We start from the raw sequence: 11,420 nt of genomic DNA, 5'->3' as shown, positions 1-11,420 counted from the left end.
AGGATAGCTATCATGTAGCTATTATTCATGGGCGGTTTACCAACCGCGTCTGCAACAACTGACAAGTCGGTGACATAAACACACAACGGTCACCCTGGCGTATCACGAGTGGAGCTCGATATCTCAACATCTAGTTGTATCTAGGTGCATCTTTTAGTTATACAGTGTATATGTGGTCAATAAGTTGAGTTAGTAACTCAACCATAAGTAGAACCTTTGTAAGCTATAGACCTAGATTACAACATTTGTGTGTGTTATTGTTAGTATGTAGAAGACCATCAGGAATAATGAAGAAGAAGAAGGATGATAGCATACTGCATTGTTCTCTATTCCAACACTTTGACTCTATTCTCACTCCTAGTCTTTGACAAACCTACACTTCATCACAAGCTTATTCGACCTAAAGAAGCTTTGTCCTCAAAGCTTGGAAGTGCTATGAAATTTACAATGGAATATACAAAAGAGATTCATATTATATAGATACATACTCAAAATGAAGGCCATAATCTAAAGTAGGTCCCCTTGGAAGCAAGAATATCAAGAAGAAAAAGAATTGCATACTATTATAACTATCCAGTTAGGGTGATTGGAAGGAAAAATGTCGTAACTTGGGATATTGATGTTCAAATCTAGCAAATGAAGTGTATGTATAAATTTCCATGATCGCAAATCTTTGTTATGTTTAGAGAATAAACACTATATAGAAGCTTGTCCATCCATAAAGATGACATTTTGACCAAGTTAGGGCAGTTTAATTTGTGATATAAATTTAAGACAGTAAGGCACTCTGTTAGGGAATTTGGTGTTCTTCAAGTAAAGGCCAAAGAAAGGAATCAAGATATGAGGATGACTACTAAGTAGACTGTTCAATAGGTAAATCTTGCTATTTAATAAGGTATTCTAGCAATGTTTGGTTCCTCAAAAATTTATCTTGCTTTCCAATGACCTTTTTGAGCTTATAGATAATAATACCATCTTCATCCATGGGAGGAAATTCTTCCAAATCTTGAATGGATGGATCCACATACTTCTTTAATTGAAAAATATTATATATATCTTGAATGCATGTTGAAGAAGGTAACTCAAGCTGATATGAAATCTCACCAACTCTCTTTAGGCTTTAATAAGGACCATAAAACCAATGAGCCAACTTGTTATGACCTCCTTTTAAGTATGTCTACCTAGACTTAGGCACCTTGAGAAAAATCCAATCACCTTCGTCGAATTCCAATGGTCTTCTTTTTTCTCCACATAAGCCTTCATGACATCTTGAGCTTTTCAAATATTGTCCCTACATTGACTCATCAAAGCTTCCATCTTCTCAAGTTTAGCCTTAGCTTGTGTATTCACTTCATCATGGAAAAGAGTAGAAGTACTTGCACTGTGTAACCATATAGTGCTTCGAATGGCGACATGTCAATGCTCATATGATGAGTATTATTGTAGAAAAATTTAGCCAAATGTAAACATTGATCCCATGAAGCTTAAGTATTATGGTGGCAGAAGTGATGAAGATGCTTATTGTGAAGTGCATGGATCGAAGAGAGAATGGAGCTTCAATGGTAGATGCTATGCAAGTGAGAGAGAGGGAGAGACAATGATACAACTTTTTTTTTGGGGTACAATAGTGTACCTCTTTTCGTTTTCTAGATAGGTATATAGTACATAGAGTACAATGTTGGGCCGACATGCCTAGTGGTTATTTGAAGTGCATGGATCGAAGAGAGAATGGAGCTTCAATGGTGGACACTATGTAGGTGAGAGAGAGAGAGAGACAATACACAGTGTGTGGGTACAATAGTGTATCTCTTTTGGTTTTCTAGATAGGTATATAGTGCATAGAGTACAATGTTGGGCGGGTAGGCCCAGTGGTCAGGTACATTGCCCTTTATTCCCAACAACCTCCCTCCTAAAGGCAATGTGCCCAAAGGTAGACGAAAAAGAATCGGATAAGTCTAAGTATGTACAAAGATAAAGAGACTATACCTATCCAATCTCCATCATCTATCACAACAATGGGCAAACTGCTCTACTGGAAAACCCTTCGCGAGAAGGTTTGTAGGGTTATTATCAGTGTGTACCTTGACCAGCTCAATGCTCTTGCTGTCAAGTACCTCCCCAATAAAATTATACTTCACTTGTATGTGCTTTGTCTTTGCATGAAAGATAGGGTTCCATGCTAATATGATAGCACTCTGACTATCATAGTGGAGGACATGAACCTCTGTAATACCAAGCTCACCAATCAAACACGACATCCATAAGGCCTCTTTGCATGCCTCAGTGGTAGCCACATACACTGCCTCTGTAGTAGACGATGCAACACACTTCCATAATGTGAATATCCAAGAGATTGATAAATACATACCCTAAGGTGGACTTCCTACATTCCGTATGTCTAACATAGTCTGCATTCGTAAAGGCAACGACATATGCCTTCTGCTTATTACCAACGCAGATGCACAAATCCTTTGTGCCTTGAGGTATCTCATAATACCTTTCACTGCTTCCCAATGCTTCTTGCCATGGTTTGCCATGTGCCTACTAAGCATTCCCATACCTGCAAAGGCAATGTAAGGACGTATAGCAACCATAGCATATATCAAACTATCAACAGGTGAATCATACAGAATCTTGGCCATTTCATCCTTCTCATCATCACATGTAGGGCTATCCTTGGCACTAAGTTTCACATATGGAGGCAATGGAACCCTAATCACTTCCCCCCCTCCATATTGAAATGCTGCAAAACCTTGGATACATACTCCTACTGGGACAGATAGAGAATCCCCTTTGGTCTATCCATGAGTATCCATAGCCCAAGAATATGATTTAATCACCAAGATCCTTCATGTCAAAGCTTCCATATGTAGACTTTGCTTCAAAGAGTCCAAGGCATGAATATCCCTACCTTTATTCTGTAGGTCTTCTGTAGAGCTTCTGTCTCTGTTCTGTTCTGTATTGTAGCTGTTCTGGTACTGTTCTGTGACTGTTCTATATGCTTCTGTATGTGTTCTGTTGGATGAGAGTGTAGCTTGGGAAAGTTTTCTAGCCTTGGAAAGAGGTGAATACAAGTGCAAAAGAGTTGAAAGAAGTGAAAGAAGTAGCTGTTGAAGACTCAAGTGAAGACTGGAGTGAAGTGACAGTAGTGAGCTATGAAAAGGCACTGTAGTGGCTCTGGTGTCTCTTCATATCAGACATACCTCTTGGGAGGGGTATCCACGACCTAAGAAGGATTATTGAGAGTGATTTTGAGAGATTGTAGTGAGGATATGATGTATTATTGATGGAGAGAGAGAGAGAGAGAGAGTCAGAGATAGCCAATTCTACTAAAACAGAGTGATTGTATATGAGAGATTGAGAGAGAAGACTATGAAGATATTGAAGATGAATACTATGTGATGCATTTCCATTCAAAGATGGTGTATTCCTTTGCTTTCTTTGTTCTATTGATGGATTTTGTGAAGGTATTGAAGAATATGGTTGATTCTATCAAATCCGTGGGAGATCTACATGATGCTGCATGAAGATTTGTTGTGCTTGGTGTTCTTTTCTTCATTATGATCATATAAAACATAATAAACGAGCTTGTTGATGTTACAAGATAGATTTTCTTGAAAGAGAATTCCCTTTTCCTTGGTGTTCCTCTTGGGGCTCCAGCTGTACTGAAACAGAGTTGAGTTCCAATAGCCTCAAAGATAGCCCTCCAGAAGTGTGATGTGAAAAGAGAGTCACGATCACTAATGATTCTTCTGGGTAACCCATGAAGCTTGAATATTTCCTTGATGAATAATCTTGCGATGTCTAAAGCTTTACATTTCGTCTTGACAAGGATGAGATGTGCGACCTTGGTGAGCATATCTACTACAACCATAATAGAGTTATATCCTCCCTGAACTTGGGGTAAGCCAACAATGAAGTCTATACTAATGAACTCCCATTTCATTTGGGGAATGTCAAGTTGTTGCAATTTCCCAAGAATTTTAACATGTTCTTCCTTAATGCGTTGACAAGACAAACATTCCGTGACATATTTAAGTACGTCTCCCTTGAGCCTTTCCCAATAATAGCTTTTTCTAACCGCATTAAGAGTCTTGGCATAACCAAGATACCTTGAGAAAGGGGAGCCATGGGCTTCCTAAAGTATCTTCTGCTTGAGAGTTTGGCTTGCAGGGATACATAATCTTGTCCTAAAGTAGACAAGCCCACTACTGACAAAGAATCCTTGATACTTAGTCTTTAGCTTTGGGTCTTGATTCTTGATGGGGATCTCGCTTATCATCTTTTGATAGACTGGGTCATGATATGCCTCTTCTTTTGCTAGCTCAAGTATCGGGTTGTTTGGCATTGATACCTTTGTGGCTAGAGACCTTACTGTTGATGGATCTTGCAAAATAAGAGAATTTAGAAATGCCTTGCGAGACTGAGTGCATCGAAAACTACATTCTCTTTTCCAGGCCTATATTTGATTTCAAAATCGTATTCTTCTAGCACTTTGATCCATCGACGTTGCCTCATATTGAGCTCATTCTGAGTGAAAATCCATTTAAGATTCTTGTGGTCCATCACTAAGTAAAATTTGTTACCTAGCAAGTAATGTCTCCAAAGTTTGAGAGCATGGATGACAACCAACACCTCCAGGTGTCGTGGATAGCATAATTCCTTTCATGGCTCTTCAATTTTCTTGAAGAATATGCTACGGGGTGACCTTCTTGCATAAGTACACATCCTAAAGCAAGTGCGCTAACATCAGTTACCACTTCAAACTCCTTAGTAAGATCCGGAAGTTTCAAGATGAATGCTGATACTAAGCTTTGCTTTAGCTTGTCAAAGCTGGTTTGTTCAGTAGGTGACCATACAATTGCTACTTGCTTCTTTAGTAGATTAGTCAAAGGTGCTGTAATCAAAGCATAATCTTTGATGAAAATCCTGTACCACCCTGTCAACCCAAGAAAATTACGTATTTCTTTGACAGAAGTTGGTGTTGGCCATTCTAGAATGTCTCTAACCTTAGCTGATCTACTGAAATTCCTTCTGTTGATACAATGAATCCTAGATATTCAATCTGTCACTTGAAAAATGCGCACTTCTTTTTCTTGGCATAAAGCTTGTGTGCTCTCATTGTTTCAAGAACAATGCAAAGCTAGGGTTCATGATCCTTTTCATGTTTTGAGTAGACTAGGGTATCGTCAAAAAAGACGAGTACGAAGTCATCAAGATAGGGCCTAAAGATATCCTGCATTAACTTGTTGAAGGTAGCAGGAGCATTCGTCAGCTCGAACGACATCACTAGGAATTCGAAGTGTCCATACCTTGTACTGAATGCAGTCTTCGGGATATCTTCTTCTTTGATCCTTATCTAATAATATCCAAATCTGAAATCTATCTTTGAGAAGATCTTCGCCCCTTGAAGATGATCAAGTAATTCATCTATTCTTGGAATGGGGTATTTATTTTTTATGGTTACTTGATTCAACCCTCTGTAGTCAATGCATAGGCGAAGCGTTCCATCTTTCTTCTTTTGGAACATCACTGGAGCTCTCCATGGTGAACTGCTAGGACAGATGTAGCCTTGATCTAACAATTGCTTGAGTTGCTCTTTCAGTTTGATAGCTTCCAGAATGCACATCTTATATGGCCTCTTTGCGATCAGTGCAGCTTGTGGCACAAGTTTGATTTTGTGGTCAACTTCCCTATGGGGAGGAAGTTCCGTGAGATCTTCAGGAAATATGTCTGCGTATTCCTTTAACCATGAAGGTTCTTCTCCAGATTCCTGATTCTAATCTAGCTTATTTAGTTTAATCAGATAGACAAGTAGACCCTTTTGAACAACTTTTATTATCCGTGTTGCTTTTGCCAACTATATTTTAGGCTTACGGGCCTCAGCTTGAGTCGTGACTAGTTCCCCTTCAAAATTTCAGAAGGAGACTTGGCCCTTTCCACAATGGATGTGGGCATTATTGGGTATTAGCCAATCCATTCCGAGTAAACATTTGTGGGCTCCTAGGTTCATTACCTTGAATCTCACATAAGTTGGCTTCCCACCCAATAGGAATTTCACCTTAGCAATTTGCTTAGTACAAGTGACCTCACAACCATTTGCTAATTCCACAAGTAAAGTAGGTGCATCTATTGTGGTTATCCCTAATATTTTTGCACAGATTGGTGAAATGAAGGAATGTGTACTGCCACAATCAATCACGGTTCTAAAGCTTTTACCTTGATATTCTGATGGAGTTTGGATCACCGAGAATTGGCGATTTGGACCCTTCTTTTGAAGAGTGGCATGAACCGTTGCCCTCTCCATGTCAGCATCCATGGATGAATCTTCTTCATTGTCCAGCTCCTTGTTGGAAACACTGGAGGTTCTCCCTCTGGCCATAACGATGGTTCCTTGGCCATGAGCGGCTCTATTTTGACCTTGGAATTGCCCTTGGTGATGCTCTCTACCAAGCTTGGGACACTCCCTCTTGAAGCGTTTGGGCTCTTTGCAATGGAAGCAACGTGGGTTGCGATCATTACTTTGTGTTGGAACAAAGTCGTTGACAATATTGGCCGTAGCTTTCTTTCTTTGGCCCTGATTCTGACCCTACACTCTCTTAGTCTAAACCTTAGAAATGCCCTTATTCTGATCTTTGTAAGTGCCAAATCATGTTGTACCTAGGTTTGGTCAGCACCTCCTCTATTATTGGAGCAGGTCGAATGAGTGCCTCTTGTAGGTCCATTGGGCGCATTGATTCCAATCGAGTGTTTATGGGTGGATTCAACCCAACACAGAATTTTGACACTTGTTGTGTCATATCCATTGGGGGTGCATACTTTAGGAGTGAAACGAACTTCGAATAAAATGCTTCAAGGGATAATCCTAGTTGCTTCAAGTCATAGAATTCATTCATCTTTTGTGTGTGGTAGGTAGGTGGTAGATACCTCCCTCGCACAGCTTCCTTAAGCTTATCCCAAGTGACTCTCCCCTCAGAGATCGCTTGGTCTCTGCACCACTGTTTCCACCAAAGTCTCGCTTTGCCTGTAAGCTTAAGTTTGGCGAGCATGGCGCACGTGAGATAGAGGTCCGGCTAGTGCACGAGCCAGTGCCGGCCCATTCTAGGTTCCATCACCAAGTGTCCTCCTGCTCCAAGCAACACCCACCACGGAGAGACCTCTCACGACGGGTTCGGTCCATATACCTGGCACGGCTAACAACCCCCTTGGATAGGGCCAGGCAGATAGTTGGAGGTAACTGAACCTACCTCTCCCTCCAGGCTTTTAACCTGAAGCATTAAGTGTTTCACCTTGAATTAGTTCCTTAAGAAAAGAAGTTCAAATAGTGTACCTAATTGTACAATCATGATAATTATGGTAGTCGTTTGTACGACCAACTGCTAAGGTGTGATTCCTTCTTCCTGAATGCTCCCAGCATTCGATCCTGGATCGTTCGCTGGGCTTGGCAAGCTAGGTTTCTTGTTTCCCCTTTTCCTTTGGGTTAGGGTTTGTACCCTACCTACCCTATTTATCCTTACCTTAGGTCTCCTTGCAAGATAGATCATGGACAACCCCATTGTCCTTGGTTGGTCAACTTGCTGGTTATCTCCTAGATCCCTTGAAGTACCTATGTACCTCTATCTTTGATCTTAATTGATCAAGATTGTCTACCCCTTTGAGCATAGTTGGTCAAGTCTGTTTAGAACAGTTTCTACCCTGTCTTAAGTATAATCTTCTTAAGTCCTCTTAATAATGCTCATAGGCGCTTAAGCTTTTACTTATCCCTCTTGAAGTCACCAAGGACTTTGACATGGGATTCATGGATCTCAGTTCCATTTGGTAAATTACAAACGTTGAATTTTTCCAACAACTTTAATGCACGCAACATAATGCCATGCCTTCATTTCAATGCTTACAATTTTGATATAATCCATACGATATTTTATGCCACAAATGCGAAGGTACTTTCTATGCATGAAATCTTAACATTATCCTCTGTGTAATTATTCTACACAATCTATAACCTTCTTGAATGATCTAACTTTATATGATCATTGTATGAGTCTAGCTGCACTTTAATCTTTTCTGCAGATTATTACATGTACCTTAGAATCCATCTTGCGATACGGACATGCACTTTGTTTCTTTCAATGTCCTCTGAAATGCGTCTTAAGCAAGAACTTGTGCAAGGAACAATGCACTTTATGCAAGCATTCTTGCAAGACGTTTTTGGTAATTTACGATGCAATTATCTAATCAATTTCACCTATTATGATGTCATCTTACAAATTATCATGCTCATTACATACATCACAACTAAGTTCATACCTAGGAAATTATCAAACATGCAATTAATGTGATGCATGTGAATATGATTTTTTCGACGTGATGATTATAACCTACGATTTAATAATAGAGCAACCTGGGTTAGGAGTGATGATGTGATTCCCGTGGTATTGATGCCTGATGAATCGTTCGCGGTTGCGGTGCCACCCTGATTTGAACCTCAATCCACACTTGCAGGGTTTCCGGTCATCTTTGCAGAACTACGCTTTGGGGCCATACTCGAAGACTCGTGTATGAGTGATAGAGTTCTCGCACTCTCCTATGCAAAATTCTCACCACTTTTCCTTGAGTGGAGGAAGCGATTGAAGGGGGGAGGGCGTATTTCCAGAGATACCAAGAGGGGTGTGTGACCTCTCTTTAAGGAGGGGGGAAAGAAGAAGCTTCCAAAAGCTTCTCTCTCTCTCTCTCTCTTTCTCTCTCTCCCCTTCTTCTTCTTCTTCTTCTTCTTCTTCTTCTCTCTCTCCCTCTTCTTCTTCTTCTTCTTCTTCTTCTTCTTCTTCTCTCCCTCTTCTTCTTCTTCTTCTTCTTCTTCTTCTTCTCTCTCTCCCTTCTTCTTCTTCTTCTTCTCCTTCTTCTTCTTCGTCTTCGTCTTCCTCTTCTTCTCTTCTTCTCCTTCTCTCTCTCCCTCTTCTTCTTCTTCTCTTCTTCTCCTTCTCTCTCTCCCTCTTCTTCTTCTTTTCTTCTTCTCCTCTCTCTCTCTCTCTCTCTCTCCTTCTTCTTCTTCTTCTTCTTCTTCTTCTTCTTCTTCTTCTTCTCTCTCCCTCTTCTTCTTCTTCTTCTCTCTCTCATCACGGGGGGTGCGGCTGCGCTATTCCACGAGGGAGGGGAGCTACATGATGTAGGCGATAAGAGAGATGCTGTTGTCGATGACCATAGGGGAGGGGGCGCTGCCTTCCAGCCCCATGAGGGGATTTTATAGAGGGGGAGGGGTGGTGTATGAGGGGGGGGAGACGGCTCTTCACAACTACCACCCCTTCCACCTGGGGCTGCATGCCCCCTTCTCCCGGACATGCAGTTGGTAGGGGGAGAGAGAGGGAGAGTAAAAAAATTTGTCCAAAATTTAAAAATTTTAAGGGGGGATTCTCATGGGGGGATGCACGGTGGGGGGGGGGAGGCACGGGGGATATTACATCATGTCTACCAAGATACCATCTCACTACTTGTCCAAGGAGCTCTTCACAGCTTCCAGGATGGTTTTAAGAGGGGTTGCCTTGACTGGAGCACTTATCTTCTTACGAAGAAGCATTTTGTCAAGGTGACTAGAGGGAATGTTACCAATGTATCCTTTGTTTCATATTTATATGCTTTTCTGAAATATTCAGGCCTTAAGAAGGGTGTTTGGCCTCCTCCTCCATTTGATCTAGTCCCTTCCCCTCCACCTTCAGAAGATTTAGAACCCATTAACATAGAGGATACTGATTCTCCTCCTCCACTAGTCATTCACAATGGAAGCACTTGAAGCATGTAGCAGAGACAATTCCACCACTCATTCCTTCACTGTCAGTTCTTGCTACTTCTGGAAGTGAACTCCCTATTTATCTCACATGCAACAACTTATTCAGGGCACATTGAGAGGGTTCTTTGGATATGTTAGTTCCTTCGCTGAACCGCTTAGTGACAGGGGATGCTATCCCTTTCCTTTACAAAGACATCCAGAGTTCTATTGAACTCTTAGTGACATCTTGTGCTCAACAGTTATATTCTTCTTTCTATGAAAAATTGATGCAATCCAAAGATCTGATGAATAAGGCAACCATAGAGATAGCATCTACCAAAGAGCATACCAAAATGATTGACCAGAGAGAACTATCTTCTTTGAAAAATCAGGCAGAAGCTCAATCAGAGGTCACCAGAGTTTCTGATGAGAAAGAGAAATTTTCCAAAGAAGCTCAAGAGTTCAAGACTCTTATGTATATGAAACTGTCAAACTTGCAGACTGCTCACAATATAGTGGAATCCCAAGCCTCCCAGATTAAACAATTGAAGGACCAACTGGCACAGTCACGATCCATTCCCCCAAGTCCCAGTGTCCTCATGATTCCTTCTATGTCTCAGTAGGACTTAGCTACTCTTCAACAAAATGCCACTTTATGTTCTTTATTTCAATCCAAGGTTGAGTGAATGCAGTCTAGAATGGATATCTTATGGACTACTTTTGAGCAGTTTATGGAGTTTATTCCTCCCGCTCACTCTTTCTTTGTTCATTATCAACAACAAAACTTGGCTTTTTATGTTAAACTTTCAACCATGGATTTATCTCCTCCATAGGATGGCTGCGGTAGAACTTGGTCTGCGAATCTATTGTATGAAGTGGTTAGAATGGTGTTTGAGGATTCGGTAGTCCCAGATTCAATGTTGATGTCCTATATGTACCTTAGAGGTGACCTATTAATTCCAAATGATGAAGACCTCTCTTGGTATGTTGGAGATGTAGTCTTGCAAGCAGTACTCTATGTACACCAATTAGAGCTTAAGATTGATGAAATGTTTCAAAAATGTTCTTCTAGAGTAGCTAACTATTTAGAGGATTCTTGGCATCCTATGCTGATTCTGTGATCTTAAATCAAAAATAGTTAAAGGCTTTGTCTCATGTGCAAAATGTCAACCAACTAAGGGTGGATATGTTATCCCATCTTTCCAAGAAACCTCATTTTGATCTTTTATTTTTTGAGGCCTATGCTAGATGTTTTGCCTTAGGACCATCAGTTCCATCCTTGACCTACTACCAACACATGACTCATAGGTATGACGCTTATATGTCTCTTTTCCAAAATACCCCACATGTCATTTTACCCCTTCTATTTCAACCTAAAGATGCACCCCATATTCCTATTTTTATGCAATGTCATTTCATCATTGATCAGGTATTTTCTCCCCTTCTTCCTTGTCCTCCCCCATCTTCTCATTTCCTGTCCACATTCCCACCACATTTCCTCACTCCTTTCCTTTCTGATACTGCTAAATTGCTGGCTTCTCTTAACTTATCTTATTTTTATTTTTACTACTTCTCTTATCTCTCTCTTCATCCTTTATCCCTTATTCCATTCCCATGTCTTTCATCTTTTATTCAGACTCCCCCTCAGTTGGTTACAGAA

This window comes from Lygodium microphyllum, chromosome 2, assembly GCF_053477565.2.
Source record: "Lygodium microphyllum isolate KBCC chromosome 2, Lygodium_microphyllum_v1.1.10, whole genome shotgun sequence".
NCBI lineage: Eukaryota > Viridiplantae > Streptophyta > Polypodiopsida > Schizaeales > Lygodiaceae > Lygodium > Lygodium microphyllum.
Note: the sequence above shows the minus strand (reverse complement) of the source record.